This window comes from Carassius carassius, chromosome 44 (assembly GCF_963082965.1).
Source record: "Carassius carassius chromosome 44, fCarCar2.1, whole genome shotgun sequence".
NCBI lineage: Eukaryota > Metazoa > Chordata > Actinopteri > Cypriniformes > Cyprinidae > Carassius > Carassius carassius.
In genome coordinates, this window is record NC_081798.1 from 1096970 (window position 1) to 1116644 (window position 19675).

Consider the following 19675-nt stretch of genomic DNA (forward strand, 5'->3'; position numbering starts at 1 on the left):
GGAGTATCATCCGGTTACCGCATCCCTTCAGGAATTCATTAAGTCCCAAATCAAAGCCAGCTGAGAGGCTCTACAGATCCCCACCGATCTTTGATTTCGTGGCGAGTGATGGCCTTTCAGCAGACGGCGATGCTCTGATTCGTTCTGTGTAATTAGATGGTGCTTGATGTGTGATTGTCTCTGCTTGATGAAGGCACGGATGCGGGATCGGTGAATTATTCCACTCTGATGCAGTTCTTCAACGCACTTTAGTTGAACTTCAAGACAAAGCTCAGATGCTTAGAGCTCATTCTGTAATATGTCCACTAATGATAATTATGCATTGTGTTTGAACTATGTGTTTAAGTAGCTAAATAAATACTTTAATCTATAATATTTTAAACAAAATTAAGTATTTATTATTTATGGTATCATATTTAAAATGAATGAATTAATTAAATAAACAGCGAATTTGAGTACATAGCCAGTATATTAAGTATAAAATATGACGTGATATATAATTAATTACTTAATAAAATGACATAAAATTTTGTCTAACTAAAATAATATATATATAAATATATATATATATATATATATATATATTTTTTTTTATATATAAAAAAAATTATAATAATAATAATATATATATATATATATATATATATATATATATATATATATATTTATACATACATTAAAAAAACTTGTTTATATATAACATGTCCTATTGTAGCTATGCATATATGATTATATATGCATTTAATCCCCAAAATATACAATTTGGGGTTTAAAATGATATCCTCCAGCATATTGTTGAGTAATAAACTATGAAACAGATTTTTTATATATAAAATAGGCGAACCTAGGAATTTATTATGCATTTAAAAACATTATAAATATAAATATATGTATATATTGATATATATATATATATATATATATATATATATATATAAGTATATATATATATATATATATATATATATATATATATATAAAATAACTTTTTTTTTATTTATTTATCTTTCTATTTTTGACACCAAAAGATGCGATCCAATCAAACTCAATATTTTATTGTGACACATAGAAGAAAGTCAAATCAGACTGATGTTGTTGATGGCCTCATCCTCAAAAACCCATGACTAAACCCACACAAGATCACAGAAAACACAACCCAGATGGCATGAAATACAGGTTAAATGTATTACTACCATCTCAGGTTTTGCTGGTTCTGTATAGCGGAGCAAAGACACAAATAATGATGTTGCTTGAAAGTTTCGCAGTAATCAATCATGAAATGATTTCATTTCAGTGATTGGTTCAAACTGGAATGCTTATTTGCATGGGACACATTTACATTACATTACATTTATGCATTTAGCAGATGCTTTCATCCAAAGCGACTTACAGTGCATTCAGGTTATACTTTTTTTTTATCAGTATGTGTGTTCTCTGGGAATTGAAGACACAATATTTTGTGCTGGTAACACAATGCTTTATCTCTGAGCATCAGGAACACATTACAGATGGACTGACTGCATCTGAAGGAATGGACAAAATCACCTTCTCAAAGTTCACAGTTTTAAGCTTGCACCAATGGTGCAATGCAATCAACAAGAGACAATTAAGCAGAGTGATTAAAACGAGCAGAAGGATTTCAAAAGGAAAGCAAATCATCAGCAAATAACGTTTTGTTGACGGTCAAGCGGGAACAACAATAAGAGGATAATAAAACTCCAGCAGTATCTTTTGACCGGTTTAAAACAACACATGTTTTCAGGGGTCAGCGGCTCTATTCATGCACCACAATAGAGGAGCTCGACTTCCCCGGGATTTCTTGACCTATTGACAGCGGACTGACCTTATATACTCCTGTGAGAAAGACTATTGTGTTCCGGAGACAAGCAAGACAAACAAAAAAGAGATCCCTGCGGTCTCGAAGAGTCTTAAGTCAATCCTGAGCACAGCCGTTCTAACACAGTACAGGACGCTAATGGTCATCAAACTCCAATCACTTTGAACCCGCTGTCACTTACGAGGTCTAAAAGCATGCTATTCCAAAATAAAGCGTTTTTTCTAAAACATGCATGAAAAGGCACGTAGTGCAGAGAGAGAAAATAACCACTTTTTTAACCAATTCTTAATTACCCTATAATTATTTTACATTTGGAAGTTGTCCCGAAATTCCTCTGTAAATAGCCTGGAACTATGTGCACGGCTCCAGACATCTGGCGTGGAATTAAAACAGCTTTAAGCGATTCTTCCACGGTTTGTTCACCTGGAAGAGGCTAATTGGAGGCGATGTGTCGAGCGCTGAATGCCGACTCTCTCTCGCTCTTGTCTTAACTTCTGAATCGTCTCGGCGGGGAGTTTTACTCTGTTTCCATTCAGGCCTCCGGTTTTTCAGCTCCTCTGCTTTCGCATTTGCTTCATTAAATTCTTCTCCAGTGACAAAAAAGGCTTGATGGAGACTGAGATGTGTGAAAAAGGCTCTGAGGGAGATGAAAGAGGCCCCTGCGGCCCCGGGGCCCCGGTGACCATCAGCTCGGCCGGACCTGAATAATCCTGAATGGGCCTGTCGTTCTTTCACATCCTTTATTCTGACTGCTAGAACTCTTCATTGCACACAATGGCAAATGCACTAAAACTGTTTTCTCATGCTAATGGATGTGAACTCACTCCCACCAAATGCTTTTTGCTTTTTCCTACAGTTATTCAAATTGGCCAATTAGAGTTTTCTTGAGCCTGTTATGGCTCCTCGTCTTCTACATCTCAGTGATTTTTTTATTATTTTAACACAACGAGCAGCGTAACGGCCGAGAGAGATCAGAAAAATCGATTGTATATCAGGAGAAAAAGCAAACAGTAAACAGAGAACGAAAAAGAGAGTCTGAAGAGCAAACATCAGGTCTTTGGACTCTCAACAGCTCTCTGAACTTCTGTTTGCATTCATTAGCCTCATTACACTGTTTACTCAAGCTAGTATCAATCAAAAACAAGCATGGCTATTTTAATGCAAAAAAATATATATATGGTAAAAAATACACTTTTATTGCAATGCACATATTTTCCCTCCACAAAGTTAAACTTTAAAACTTTAGAAGGAAATTAAATTGCACATGCACTAAAAAGACTGGATTAAAAATATTGAATGCACACGCAGTAATGGATAATCTAACACATGCAGAGTGTTTCTGGATGAGCAGATGTGTTTAGGACTGGTGCCTGGCACCTTCTGATCACATCTTCCCCCATATGGATCAAATTGCAGCAGAATGTTTGGGATTCCAGTGTCAGGAGTCAAACAAGAGTCGAAAAAACAACTCTATTCGATTCTATACCTCGTATTTTTTAATGCAATTTAACTTCTAAAATTAACTCTTGAAGTAGGAGTTTTGTGTGACAGAAAAAAAAAATATATATAAAATGCAAAAGAGCCGATGGGATTTTATTTCCATACGAGTCCATAAACAACAACAACAATAATAATAATGTAACAATAAAACTAGATTAAAAGCGTTAACTTTTCTTTAAACACGCATGTGCATTTTTGAATCACTTACCAGCTCTGAAGAGTGAATCAAACCTCGCACAAACACGATCAAACTCTTTCTTCAACTTTCTGGCTCCAGAAAACAGAAGCGCGTCTCGCGAGCATCCATCAAACCCCGCGCGAGATCTGCGGAGAGCGTTCGGAGAAAGTTCACGCACGCTCGGATTCTTCTTCTAACTTTTACGGTCCATCACTGAGAGAGAGCGAACGAAGGAAGTTTTCATTCGAGAAGTTTGGGAAATAGAAACAACAGAAGAGTTTGTGAGCGCGACTGTTTCGGTGAGACCCCCGTTGGTCTGTTTTCAATGCTCTCTCTCTCTCTCTCTCTCTCTCGCTCTCTCTCTCTCGTGGGTCGGGCTCCTCACAGAATGATTGCACTGACAAAAGTTACATCAAGTTTTTCTACAAGGTCATCCTGGAAAAGTCAAATGCTGCATGCAAAGTTTTGCTATGAACTTTCTATACACGTTAAAAAAAAAAAAAGAAAAAAAAGAATTATATATATATTTTTACGTGTAAAGATATATTAAAACGTAATTAAACGCAATAAAAAATAATAAATAAAAGTGCATTTAATTTATTGATGTGTTTATTATTCATTTATTTTATAAAGGCTAATAGTGCTGAAAAGCAGGAAAACAGAGCATCAATATCGATGCATTTCGTCCCAGTTCTCAGCCTCATTCATCACTTGTAGCTGACTTTGGGTCTGCATTTCAAATAGGAAATGGAAATGGGGTCAAAACTAATTCGTGTGTAGTTTACAGCAGATAAAACAACAATTAATTACACTTAATTAGTGTGAGCTGCTGGATTAAAATAGATTATTCTTAAATCACCATTAAAAAGGGTTATTTCAGTATACTCAGTATAATGCAATTACACCTACCTTTAATATATAGACATGATGATCCACTTCAAGGTGTGCAATTTTCATGCAAAGAGGAAAATAGACATTTATTGGGCTAAAAACTGTTTTTTTTAATCATTTTTAATCAATGCATGAATTATTTTTACAAGGGAAAAAAAGACAAACCTTAAAAGTGTGATTAGAAATATATATACTAAGAAACCACTTATTGAACTGCTCAAACATGTTTTAAAACAGAGGTATGGAACATTCAATATCTGTTAAAACGTATTATATTAATGATAAAACATGCTTTTAAGTACAAGCTGATGGCAGCAGTATTTTAAAGATTGATTTTAAATATGCACAAATCTGCTAGAATCCCATGTTATGGTGCTATAAGTGGCATTTGTGGTGAACATGAGACAAGACGGTGTGTAATATAGAGACAAGAAGCCTTTGCATGCCGTACAGCTCTACTGATGACATCACCGCTCCGGCTCGCTGTATGAGCTCATGTTTAGTGCACTAGCTAGTGATCATGCAACTCTACACTCTCAGGAAAAGAGGGGCAGTGTCCTGTTAAAATGTAGTCATACATGCACTTTAGGCACAATTTAATGTACTAACAGTTTTCATTTAGGGGTAAATAAGGTACAAAGATGTACTTTTTAGCTTTTGTACTGTAGGGTAGATTCCTGAAAGTGTAGAAAAGTTGTTCCTTTTTTACACATTAGTCCAAGACTTACTGCATTTGGATCAAATCTTGTAGGAATTATTTATGCATTAAGAGAGACCGGGGCTAGTTGTGAAGAAAGGAAAGTCTGCCTTAAACTATAATAATGCTTTGTTTTGTAATGAATTCAATGCATGAAACTAAAATTCCAATAAATATTTCAATTATATAGATTTAAGCTTAATTTAAACACAATTTAAACATTAAAAATGTATTTTCTATACATTTTAGGTTAACACAAGCTATAATTCTAATTATTTTCTAATGAAAACTATACTTGTTTTTTACAGCTTATTTTAACTGAAAAGGCTGCTTAATAGTAGATTTTAAATGTGACAGCATGCAACATTAAAAGACCAATGTAACCCCCCCCCCCAAACAATAATTGTGGAAAATTCAACAGCTTTTTAGTCAAAACTAAGATTTGTGTTTACACAGAAATTGACTATATATTTATTTCACAGAGTTAAAAAGGTGTGACAACTAGCCCCGGTCTCCTCTACAGCTCATTTTTCTACTCGGAATAAAACTGTAATATGTTCTTTCTTTTCTTTTTGTCCTGAGTCATCAGTTTGCTTCTTATCAAAGTGCCTAATAACCACAAAACACAAACTCATTATTTTTCTGATGATGTATTTTATGAGTTTTACCGCTCGTCACTTCCGCTTTTTCTCATCTTCTCAGACTCGAAGATGTGGAGCTACTGAAGGGTCATCACTGACATGAACAGGACCAGGGTTATGTGATAGCGCCATCTAGTGCTGAGAGCTAGAAAGAGAGATGATGCAGAAGACTCATTTAAACTGTAAAAGGTTTATAAACCATACTCAAGTCAATAAATGCAATGCATCACATTAAACAGACATACGGCTTCACAGGCAGCATGACGTCACATCCGGAGGAAATTAAACTGAGCTTTAGAGAGAAATGCATGCATGATTCACGAATAAATACAGAGCTTTTGTTTGTAGTTAGCAATTGATTTATTTTTATCGAAAAAGGGGCATTCATGATTTATTTTAGTATTATTTACGGCCCACTACTACTGTAGTTATTAATATTTTCAATTAATTTTTATTTTTATATTTATTTCAGTTTTAGTGAAGCCTTTTTGACATAATAGTTTTTGTTCTTTTTAGATTTTACTACTTAGATTTAATTTAAGTTTATAAAAATAAAAAACTAAATGAATTAAATAAATAAATAAATAAATAAATAAATTATAGATTTATTTTTTCCAGTTAGCAGTTTTATTGCTTAGATTAAATTTTTTTCAGTAATTTGCCAAGGCAACATTTGCAATTTTCTTTTTTTCATCTAGTATTTTTATTTTATTTTTATGCATGTATATATATATATATATATATATATATATATATATACACACACACACACAATAAAATGGATAAATATAAATATCTAGCTTTTTTTCAAACATAAAATACAATTTTTAATAGATTTAATTTTAGTTTAGCTATAATTTATAACCCTGTTAACATGACTTGTTTTTATAATTTATAATAACCCTGTTAAAATGAAAAAAGAACAATAATTATAAAGCAAAATAAGTCTTTTGTGCTCTTCAAAGCTGCAACAGTTTGCAAAAAAAGAAAGAAAATAAAACAAAAAATACATTATAAATTTTTAAATAAAAATACAACAACAGCTAAAGATTAAATTGAAATATTACTACAGAAAACCGGCATATTTTCATGATTTCTGAAGATCATGTGACACTGAAGGCTGGAGTAATGATGCTGAAAATACGTTACATTTTTACGTATATATTCAAATAGAAAACAGTTAAATATTAAATTGTAATCTGTCATCAAATAAATGCAGCCAAAAATCCTAATTATTCCACATTTTGACACAAATAATAATCTAAAAATGGCACGCAGAGGATTGTGGGATATCATTGTGGTCTTCCTCTGTATACAAAGGGAACATGTTCCATCTTTTCCAGAGTATTTCACAGTAACTTTATCTTGGGCCCACATGCTGGATGACACTTGACCTTTAATATCCGCAGTTTTCCCAAGCGGCTTCCCGTTCCAGCGGTGTATTAAATCAGATATGCTGCGCTCATAATGAACACCTCGTCCCAGCGCTGACCCCGTGACCTCTGGGCTTCATCTCTCATTGATTTAGATCCGGCCGGCGTGATTGGGCTCTAATGGATGACGTCTGGATCATCCAGAGCAGAAAACAAGACGTGCAATAAGAAATTAAACACTTTAATGAAGTTAGCATAACTACATTAGTTGACATGCAGTGTTATTTTTTGACATTATATTAATATATTATTAAAAATGAGAGTTTAATGAAAAGTTCATATTGAGATTTCTGACTTTGATCGCAGATTTTGGTAGAAAAAGCCGAGTTTATGTGCACTTTGGTTATTATAGTTGACTAAAAACACAAAAAAGGTAACTTGAAATAAAATAAATTTCATAAAAATATAATGTTATACATTTTGAATGGAATTATTATATTTGTTAAAAAGGTAAATATGAAAAACAAACTAAAACTAAACACTAAAATTATAGACAAAAAAATAACTGAAGTTATAATGAAAACATATTCGAATTATATATTCGAATAAAATACTATATTTTATTACAAAACATAAAACAATTAAATAATTAAAACTGAATTTTAAATCAATAAAACTGCAGACGTGTGTTAAAAAAAATGACGTAAACGACCTAAATTACAATGAAAACAGATGAATAATATAAATTAATAATATTATATTTAATAATAATAAAATACAAATTCTACACTCCCCTTCTTTCATCTGCACTGAAAACCCTAATAAGTTGACTGAACTAAATTGATTGAGTAAACTCGTTGCCTCAATTTAATTGAGTAATGGAGTCTCCCAAAACTTACATATTTAAGTTTATTTAACTTGACGCTTTTGTAGACTCTACCTAAATCACTCAGAGGTTTAAATGTTGATACTTGATTCATTTGAAGTCACCATTGTGGTGGTAAGTGTTTGGTTTAGTTGGGATCTTGGTCCAGTTGCTGCTGGGTTGGTGTATTTTAAAACACTGTTTTTGTGGTGAAAAAAGACTAATTTAAATGAGCTCAGGTGTTATCAGATGTGTTTTGTTGATGAGAAAGTCATCACATAATACGTATTTGAGATCATAAAATAAGTTTTGTTTGATATTTTTAACAGGCACCAAGAGCAAAATACTTATTTTGAAGATGGACAAAATGAATGCATTTGAAATATTTTGAGTAAAAGAATCAAGTACTCACACACACAGACTTCTAGATTTAGCATATGCATCACAACAACGGTGACAAACAAAAGAGCTCCATAGCACAAACTCATCCTTATTTTACAGCCTTTTTTGTTCTGATTGTCACCATTGATGTGATGCATATCCAAAATCTTGATGTCTGTTTGTGACGATGTGATCTGTTTTCAAAAAGTAAGTACATTATTTTATCTACTAGGTTTCTATCCATAAAAGTGACATAAAAAGATGTCCACTGGACGTAACTTTGCCCAATGGATTAGGTTGATGTTAAAATACGCAAACACAGTAATTTTTTGTTAAGTTTACTCAAAAAAGCGCTAGCGATAAGTTGCCTTATTTTTTTAAGTTGACACAACTTTTTTTTTACAGTGCAGTATAGGGTTTACTGTATTTTCATAAATATTGTGACATTTTGTCAAAAGGTCAAAGTTTAAATATGCTGTTATTTGTTTTACTTCAGTGTGCAAAAAGTGTGCGGTCAAAAATAAGAACATCATTTTCAGTTAAATTTACATGTTGAGTTAACTTAAATATATAAGTACACTTGAAATTAATACCAAGTTAAGTGAACATAATCGTTTAAGTACATTAAATAAGCACCAAATTTGGTGAACTGAGTGATTTAAGTACAATATACAAAAGCGTCAAGTTAAATAAACTTAAATATGTAAGTTTTGGGAGACTCCATTACTCAATTAAATTGAGGCAACGAGTTTACTCAATCAATTTAGTTCAGTCAACTTATTAGGGTTTTCAGTGTATTGGTCTAACGAGTTAAGCAGTAATGTTAGCTGCCATGTTCTTTCTCTCAAAGGAAAACGATTGGGCCACTTCCTCAAATACTATAAGTTGTCGTTTCAATAATCATACCATATCAAAATCACGTACCACAAGGATAACATATTTCACTTGTAGAAATCATGCAAAACAACTTTATATCTACATAACTTTACTCACCTAACATAATACACTAAAAAAAAACGTCATCTTGAAATGTAGTTCAGCAAACCAAACAGACCAAAAGGACTAATCCACCAATCAGTGCTTTTGTTCTCTTGTTGCTAGGCAGAATTCCTCCCATGGCCAATCACATTAAAGGAAGAACAGAGTGACGTTGAGTTTTTCCAAAGGATTACTCATGATTTTGAGCTCACAACACTTGAAATCTTAAGTTTATGCATTTTGAAGGTAAATTAGTTAAATGAACTCATATTTTTAAGTGACAGGGCCAAAACGCAAAATTTTAAGTAATGTTTAGTCAACATTACTTGATTTTTTAAGTCAAGACAACATTAGGGTTTACAGTGTGTAAATCTGTTTGAACCGTGCGTGAACTGATGGAGGTTTGTCTTTAATCCAGTTACGTAATATACTGTACATCTTCAGGAAATAAAAAGCTACTTCTGAGAGTTATCGTGTACCAAACCCAGGGTCTTTTCATAAACTATAACCAAACATATTCTCTAATCTTCTTTGAACCTGGCTCCAGAATTATGAGATTAAAGGACAGGACCCGAACATACTGTACGCTCCTAAATCCTGAAGTGAGTTATTATTCGGATCAGGACTACAGAGCACGGATTGAGAATAGTAAAAGTGTAACCATGTTTTGTTTTTTGTTTTTTTTTCACCTTAAGAGTCCATTTGAACATATAGATGTGGTTTTGACTGCTTTAGGGTTAACAGGACTTTGAATAGTTTCCTTGTACTAGTCTAGATCAACTTGCGAAATGCTATAATTTAATAAATAACTTTATTAGCTATAATAAAGTTATATAGGTTTCAACACATCACTTGTTATGATTGTCAAAAGTGTAGAATTTAAAATAAAATAAATTAAAATATCTAAAATGGAGAATATATATATATATATATATTATTAATCCTCAAAAACAAATAAAAAGAAAACAAATTTCTAAAACTTTAATTAAAATTAACAAAAAAAAAGATATTTATATTACATTAATATACATTAATAAATAAAATAAAATATTTATAATTACTGTAATAATAGTTTAATGATTCTAAAATACCCCAAAAAATAAAACATAAAAATGAAACAAATTACTAAAACTTTAACTAAAATAAACAAAATAAATAAATAAATAAATGAAAATATTTATAATTACTGTAATAATACTTTAATGATTCTAAAATACCCGCCCCCCCACAAAATAAATAAAGAAACAATAAATAAATAAATAAGAAAAAAATATCTATTCTCAATTTGCTTGTATTAAAAAAAAAAAAATATATATATATATATATATATATATATAATACCCATAAAATAACAATAGAAAATACTTAAAGCAAAATAAATGTAATTAAAATAAAATAAAAACTTCTTTTATTTCAGCTGCCAATGCAACTTTAGTTTAACTTAAGTACTACAATAACTCAAACTAAATAAACTACAAAGAATAATTTTTTTTTTTAAAATATGGACTAATAAAAATGAAAAAGCACACAAACTTTAAATAAAAATATTAATATATTTAAAACAATTAATAACTAGAGGCAAAGTAAATGTCTATTTTCACTAAAAATAATTAAAACTAAGAAAACTAAAACGAATGAATAAAAATGTATTGTATATATACCGACATTTGATTTTAGAGACTGCTAGGAAATTTCACAGATAATTACAATGAAACAATTAACACATTAAATTAATTAAACATGCAATTTTAAACATCAAGGGTGTAGGTTTTATTTGGGCATCAATGAGGACGTAACAGATATAAAAGTATTTGAAAACAATTTACTAGTCGCTAAATAGCAACAATCACAAAAACTGAACTTCCATGCCGTTGCATCAGGAAAACAGTGAAATGAAAAATAACAAATATAAAAATAACACTGTTCACAACTTAAAAACAAATACAAAAATACTACATTAAAATAATTGTGTTTTTTAAATTAAAAATAATTTGTTAAAACACTAAAATAACATTTCATACATTTTAAACAGGATCCACAAACCAACACCAAACTGTCTTAATGTTCAACAAGCCATTCAGACAATACAGACATCTTTTTAAAAATAGGCTTGTTCTTGTCACTGAGTGTGGTCAAACCAATGCAGGTTCAGTGTAACTCATGAGAATGTGAGCAGATCGTGTTTCTCACTCGCAGCTTCATGAAGTCTGTGTTTAATGAGACGCTTCTCTTGGCAGTGTGTCTGAGTGTCAGGTGAATAGCGCCGCGGTTTCATCGGGTTTTGGGCAGTTTTCTCATCCGTTCCCCCACAGAGAGCCACCTTCAGCGAAAGCCAACTATCACTGGGGCAGAACCCACCAGAAGCTGATTGACAAGCCACTGTGCATGAAAAACATCTGCTGCTTCCAAAAAGATTTGCTTGAGAGATAGCATTTTTGTGAATAATTCATCAGGGCATTTATTGCCTCTATTTTCTCGTTAATGGATATAAGAAATAACATTTTAACAGTTTCCAATTCCACCACAGTCATTAGGTAACTCTTAGCTTATAAATTATAAAATTGTATTATAACTTCATAAAAAAAAAAAATAATAATTATATATATATATATATATATATATATATATATATATATATATATATATTATTATAACTGCTGTTAAACGATTAATTGCCATTGTAATTCAATGGTAATTCAAAGTGCTTTACATAAGAGGAAGTAAAATAATCACAACAGTAAACGAGGAATTTTAATTAATTGCATCCAAGATAAAAGTTTTTGTTTGCATAATATATGTGTGCACTGTGTGTATATCTATTACGTATATATAAATACAAACACATGCATGTATATATTTATGAAAAAATTGTGTTTATGTATTAAATATATTTGTTTATAATATAAATTATATGAATATCAATATAGACATGCAAATACATGTAAATATTTTCAACACACACACATATATTATGCAAACAAAAACTTATATATATATATACTTATATGTGTATATATATATATATATATATATATATATATATTATATAATTTTATAATAAATAATTAACTTAATTTTATAAATATTATAATAAAATATATATATTTTTAAGGTAAGTCATTGCAAAAAAATATTTTACCTACATGTAAAAATAAAAAAAGCAAATAAATGTAAGTAAATGTGGCTAAAATACATTGATTGCAACCACTTACCTTAAAAAATGTAGTAAATTTAATGAATATATTTTGTTTCAGAGTAAATGCATGCTGATTTGAGAACGTTTAGTTATTTATACTTGAAACAGAAGACTAAAATGCTGATGAAAAGCACAGTTTTTCCAGTTTCAGGAGCAACATCCACTGAGCGGCTGAAGGGAGGGCGGTTTTGGGGCGTTCGTTCAGAATGACGGGGCTCGGCAGATGAATGAGGGATTAGAAATCACTGATAAAGACAAGCTGGGCTTTTGGGCAGCTCTGGGTGGAAGCGGCACAGTCGGGACTGCCGTAGATCTTCCGCCCGGCTCATTGTTGGGGCTCACAGGCCGAGAGAAGCGTCCACGGGAGGGAGCTTGACCCCTGGGACTGCACTCAAGAGTAGCATTGTTCTCACAGATCCTCTCAAACCCGCAGCTCTGAGACGAACAGATACTACAGCTTCAGCAGCACAGTCTGGACGAGATGTGTTTGCATGTGGGGAAAAGGTTTACTTACAAATATAACATCTATCATTGTGATTTCTCTGGTGCAGGTGCTTCAGTCCACATGTAGAGATGCTGCAGTCCTGTAGGGGGCGACACTACAACAGCAATTTGTGTGCAATGCATGCTGCTCCTGCGATGCACAGAGCAAGAGTTCAAGAAAACAATACAATAAAATAAATGTTGAACATATGTGGAGATAACTTGAATAATCAACACAACCAAACTTAACCTTAGTTTAAGTACAAAAACATGATTTTCTAAGTTGCAAAAAAAAAAAATATATATACAGTATAAAAAGTGTTTAAAATAGAAACCAGATTACTGCATATCACATATTTTTTATGTGAAAAAAGTAAAATGTAATAACTTTTTTTTTTTTATTGTTCGTTTTTTTTTTCATTTATTTCATTTTTTTAAAGGGTTTTAGATTCAGTTTTAGTTTTTATTCACTGAACGACATTGACTAAACACACATTTAAATATCAGTTTGCTGTTTTTTGTAGCACACTGTGGCGGTTCGTCCCTCGACTGACCTCTGAAATCTCACCTCTGCATTTCTGTCAAACATTTGTCAGCTCATTCTGCACAGAAACAGCCTCTAAAGGCCTTCCTGTCTGTTTTACTGGCTGTGTGGAACAAATAAGGGGCGTAAAACTGGCCTGGTTTTAATGGGCACTTCAAACAGTTCAAACACAGAGGTCATATGAGAAACTCAGACACATAATACAGCATATTTATAATTCTAAAGTCTATATGTGTTTAAAAAAATGTAACAACTAAATTAAATGTAGAGCCAAATTAGAGCTATTTAAGGCAATGGTATTTTGACCTGAGCTCATTGGAGTCCAGTGTGAGCAGATGTTTTGAGTCTTCAGTTTAGGGAGAGTCTGATGGTGTTGATGAACACTAGGTGGCGCTAGAGACAAAGATCCTATTAGAAGAGTGCGCTGCTGAGACAGACTGTGAACTTCAATGTCCAAGATCAAAATGGGCCAAATAAAGTCTTTAGAAAAAATCTCAGATGCCAAGAATAATTCTTATGTATGCTAATAATATCACAAACATAATGTAAAAAAAAAACCTCCTTTATGAGAAATTGAAGACAAAATACAAGAATTTTGTGGATTGTAAGCATGTGTGGATTTGGGGATTTAAATGTAACCTGGTAAGAGAATTAGAGAAATGAAAAATGGAGAACCTCTCAGGTCATGAGCTGAAAAAGTAATCGTGTTTTTTTTTGAGAGAGAAAGGGAGGGAGAGAGAGAGAGAGAGAGAGAGAGAGAGTGAGAGAGACAGAGGGAGGGAGAGAGAGAGAGAGAGAGAGAGAGAGAGAGAGAGAGAGGGAGGGAGAGAGACATGAATGCAAGAGCTGATCCAACCAACTTTATCTGAGTCTGTTGTCTGTTTTGTTATTACTCTGCATGAATTGCATGATGATGTCATATAAGAGAGGAGAGTTTCTCACAAGTTTAGCCATCCAGATTCAGCTATTTTGTCTGGTCTGTTAAGTTAAACACACACACACACACACACACACACACACACACACAGCATTATTGGGGTCCTCTGAAGAGCGTGCTGTTCAAGACCCCTACCTCTAAACAAATTGGTGAGTGACCTCTTGCTCCGGTGTATTTACCCATGACAGGTGTATGAATCACAGCCGTCCCAGCGTGAGCATCACAGACCCGCTCCAACACACACCACCAAACTTCCTGATCCTCGATCAGCATCAGCAAAGCCCGCTCACTGCAGATGAAAACCGCATAATATGTGAAAATGAAATAGATTAAATGTAAAAGTAGGGTTAGTATAGTTTACTAACACACACACACACACACACAAATCAGTTACTTTAACTGAACTTTTACTGAAATTATATATATAGCTAGTTATATAAATAATAATAATAATAATAAAGACATTTGAAAAAATGAATACAAATGACAAAAACTATATATATATATATATGAAATATAGTATTTAAATGATACTAAAATAGCATATATATATTATACAAAGTAAAACGATATGACAAGCCCAGAACAATTCCAATATAAATCAACAAAGTATTCACTCTAAATAAAAGTAATCAGTGAAATTAAATAAAAACTGTAATAATAAAATGATTCAAAATGAATATTGAATAAAAGGATATAAACTATCTACTCTACTGTAAATGTTAGTTAATTAGTTATGTATTTTACTATCTGACAAGTATAAAAAATGTAATAATAAAAAACATCCTTGCAAATGATGGCAGCTCATTTATTTTTTCTTAATACTTCCCACAACAGTTCAGATCCAAGATGATGCGATGTTTAAATGTTTATTAAAGATTTGCTTTATTAGTACTATATTTATTGATCATTATTAATTTATCATTAAATTTTTAATGATAGTTAAAAATTCTTTTTTTCTTAATTGTTCCCATAATAATTTAGGCGAGCTAAAACAGTTTTTTTTATGGTGTGTATACACTGATCAACAACGACTGTTACAAAGAAACTTTTGTGAATTTTAAACGTTACATTTGACGTTTGAATAACGTTCTACTTGCATGAACATTCTAATCTTTCCACAGCCTAAATGGAATGTTTCTAAAGCTCTTTGTGGAGAGTTCTCCGACACATGAGGGGCTCTGACCTCTGACCCCCCCCCCCCCCCCCCTCCGTCCCGGACCGCCGTATGATTTATTCAGCAGCTCTTCTGTGGACTGGCTTTGTGACCCCCTCCCAGACAGAGTTTGGAGAGGGTTGAGCAAGCGTCCGCCGTGTGACACACTGACTCACGCTCGTCGCCCATCTGGCCTCGTTCCTCTGATTTAGATTTTCACCGTCGCTTCTGGCCAAAATGTGAGTCCATAATTCAGCCCATCTTGTGTTGTCTGTCTTAAAAACCCAGCCTCAAATTTGTTTAGAGCTAGTAAACAGTGCTTGATCTGTGCAGATATCTCTTCTGATTCAGATAAGACAACTTTTCACTGGAGGAAGCGTTATTATGGATAGAGGACTCATATTTTGGCCAGATCCAATGTTTTAAATGAGACGCAAATGCAAGTTTAATTCATCAAAGGTTCAATTATGCATTGCTGTTGCATTATACAATATTAAACAATCATGCATATAATTATGCATTCAACAGGTTGTCTTTTTAACATCATTTAGACACTTTTTGATTGTTTAAATCAGGATTCAATTCCCTCTTATTTTACATGGTTCCTTTGGATATTAATGGAGTTTATGTTTACATGCACAGTATCTGTATCTTGCTGTAAGCAGGTGTTTGTGAAGTTGAGCTCAATACCTCGATCATAATTGTTTGACAAATTGCATAACGGCAAAGCATAATTGAATATTAGATTAAATAGATTTCTGTTACATTTTTCAAAAATCAGACTGTTGCAATTTTACATTGACTAAAGGGTTTGGCATGACATTACAAAATGTCAGATTATTGCATATATGCTTTGCATTGTTTGGTTTATGCAATGACAATACATAATTAAATATTTACAGTTACATTACCTATGCCTATTAGTTCAATGTTTCAAAAGCTGGACTAAGTGTGACTTTACTCTGAATTAAGTGTTTTCCTGACATATCAAAAAGACAAAATATTGCATGCATAATTATATGCATTAATGTTTATGATTGCATAATTCAGGACCAACGCATAATTGAATGTTTGCAACAACATCACACTTTTTACAAATCAAACTAGTATGATTTAGTGTTTACACAGCATTATAAAGAGACAAATTATTGCATGTATAAATATATCCAAAAAAGTTTGACATTGTATAATGTAACACCAATACATAATCCCATTTTGAAAGTCAGTTGTAATTTTGCTCTGACTAAAGTGTTTGCACAACATATTAAAAAGACATTATTGCTTTATTCTGACTGAAACTGAAGTGCATGTAAACTCTCTTTACTAGTACTAGTAGCAGCTGTTCAACATTGAACCATAACTAGATTTTATTTTCATTATGTTACTGATGTATTTGGTTTGGATTCACCATACACATTCATCTGTCACGAATCCACTGGAAGAAGAAAAAAAAAGCAAGCTGCTCTCTCTGACTAAATATAATATGTGTGACCGAAAGCACATCAAGATGCTAATAAATCGTCATCGGTAATAGCTCACTTCAACAAGTTAAAACAGGTTGCAAACATTGCCCCTTTTTCAGGTGGATTCGAGTGCAGTTTTCATCAGGTTTGGAGAAATGTAGCATTGCATCAGTGTCTCAGCATTGGATGCTCTGCAGTGAATGGGTGCCGTCAGAATGAGAGAAACATCACAATAATCCAGTGCACTCCAGTCCATCAGTTAATGCCTTACTTTAAAGCACTGTTTCTGCCTAAATACAAGTCTTTAATCCAAAATACTGCTGTGTTCAGTGAATATCCTTTGCACTGAATCAGGAGAGAAATCTGCACAGATCAAGCACTGTTTAAACTCCTCTAAATAGATATGTGTCTGGATTTTGATGTGATAGACAACAAGAGAGTGAATTTTTCACTGGAGGAAGCGTTATTATGCATTATAGACTTTATAAAAACATCTGAATGATGGATTTGTTTTATCATTTGTCTTCTCCAGATGTTCACTGATGGACTGGAGTGGCTGTGGATTATTGTGATGTTTTTATCAGCTCTCATTCTGACGGCACCCATTCACTTCAGAGCATCCATTGATGAGACACTGATGCAATGCTACATTTCTCCAAACCTGATGAAGAAACAAACACATCCTAATCTACGAAGAGGCCTGTTGATGAGAACATTTTCAGAAAAGATTTTTTTTTAGGGTGAAGCATTCCTACTCTTTATTATTACGAGCGTGGAGTCGGTTGACTGAGGTCGACAGCAGCGTATCTCTTTTGTGCGAGCTGTGAATCTGTGGAACGTGAGAAGGAAAGTAAGGTGAGCGTGCAGGGACGTCCCGTACGTGGCTCCTCCTTTTGTTCTCTGTGCTCCTCTTGTTCGGCGAGGAAGGCCTCAGAGACCGCAGGCCTGAAAAAAGCCGTCCGGCTAATCGAGACTCATCTCGCTAACCTCTGTGTCACCTCTCCTCTTCTGGATCCAAACGTCACACCTGCATTCATGGGCTCTCCTGTGAGGAGTCACTGTATGCGCGTCCATCTGGGAGCAGCTTATCTGCCCAAATAAAACAACAACATTAGCTGGGAGTGGATGGGTGTTGAGAGAAAACGCTTCCAGACCAACCCTCTCTCACACTTTGTGTCTTTGTGTGTCTCATACGGTGGATGAACAGACTCGAGATGATGGAAAGCATAAAGATTATTTAAAGCTGATGTCTTTTTTTTTTGCTTTTAAATATTAGAAAAAAATAACTGAGATCTGTAAGATTGATATATATATATAATACCCATACACACAGTCAGATCCATATCTATTTGGACACCGACACAATTTTTTATAATTTTGGCAATTAAAATGAAATAATCAAGGTGAAATTGAAGTGCAGACTTTAATTTCTAGCACTTAAAGCTCATATTCATTCTATTACTGTAAATTGAATATGGACCTGATTGTCATTATTTATGAAGTAAGTGTTAACTAAGGTGGCATTTATTTGATAAAAAAATACAGTAAAATAGGTAAATATTATTTTAGTTTAAAATAACTATTTTCTATGTCAATATGTAGAAAGTGTAATTTATTTCTGTGATGCTCCGCTGTATTTTCAGCATCATTCCTCCAGTCTTCAGTGTCACATGATCTTCAGAAATCATGAAAATATGATGATTTGCTGCTCACGAAACATTTCTGATTATTATCAACGTTGAAAACAGTTGTGCTGCACGATATTTTTGTTGAAACCATGCTACATTTTATTTTTCAGGATACTTTAATGAATAGAAAGTTCAACAGAAAAGCATTTATTTAAAATGGAAATCTTTTGTAACATAATGCCTTAATAAAAGTATTAATTTATAAAAAAAAATAATCTTGCTGACATCAAACAACTGGAAACACTTCTTGGTGTGATGTTTTATGTGGTTAAGAAAGCTGAAATAAATCTGAAATAAATTAAACATAAATATTAGATGAAACTTTCACAATCATCATTTAGTTAAAAGTGAAGCACTAAATAAAAAAAAAAAAAAAAAGACAAAAGCACATAAGTTACAAAAAATAAATATTAAAACTAAAATTAAAAGTGAAAATACAAAAATATTTGTCAAAATAACTAATAAAAAATGTAAATATAAACATAAATTAAAAATATAAAATATAATGAAAATGTCTCTTATGCTAAAAAACTAAAATTATCAAATTATATAATATATATATATATACATATTAAATACTATACATACATTGCATTTTATAAATATCACACACACACACAAGTCTATGTTTAAACTTTCTCTTGTGCCATTTTATAATTTAAAATGCTGTTTGCAAACCATTATATTTTCATGATATGGTGCATACACATGTGAAAAAGGAAGCTTTGTAGCGTTTGCACTCATGAATGTTTCCTCAAACCATGTGTCGTTTTACTTCTCTAAGCAATTCTTTTCTCCATGTTCACCTGCTGGACCATGAAACAGGTGAAAACCCCACAGATGCACATTAAAGAAGGAACCTGATCT

General features: G+C 32.6%; 1 protein-coding gene across 1 annotated transcript in view; it reads right to left on the bottom strand.

The window, feature by feature from the left end:
* LOC132126261 (zinc finger protein GLI2-like) overlaps positions 1-3733 on the bottom strand; it is an 80444-nt gene extending 76711 nt beyond the window's left edge. Inside the window, exon 1 of the mRNA XM_059537391.1 lies at positions 3546-3733. The gene's annotated coding sequence lies outside the window, so the exon portion shown is untranslated. The remainder of the gene's footprint in view (positions 1-3545) is intronic.
* Between the last annotated feature and the right edge of the window lie 15942 nt (positions 3734-19675).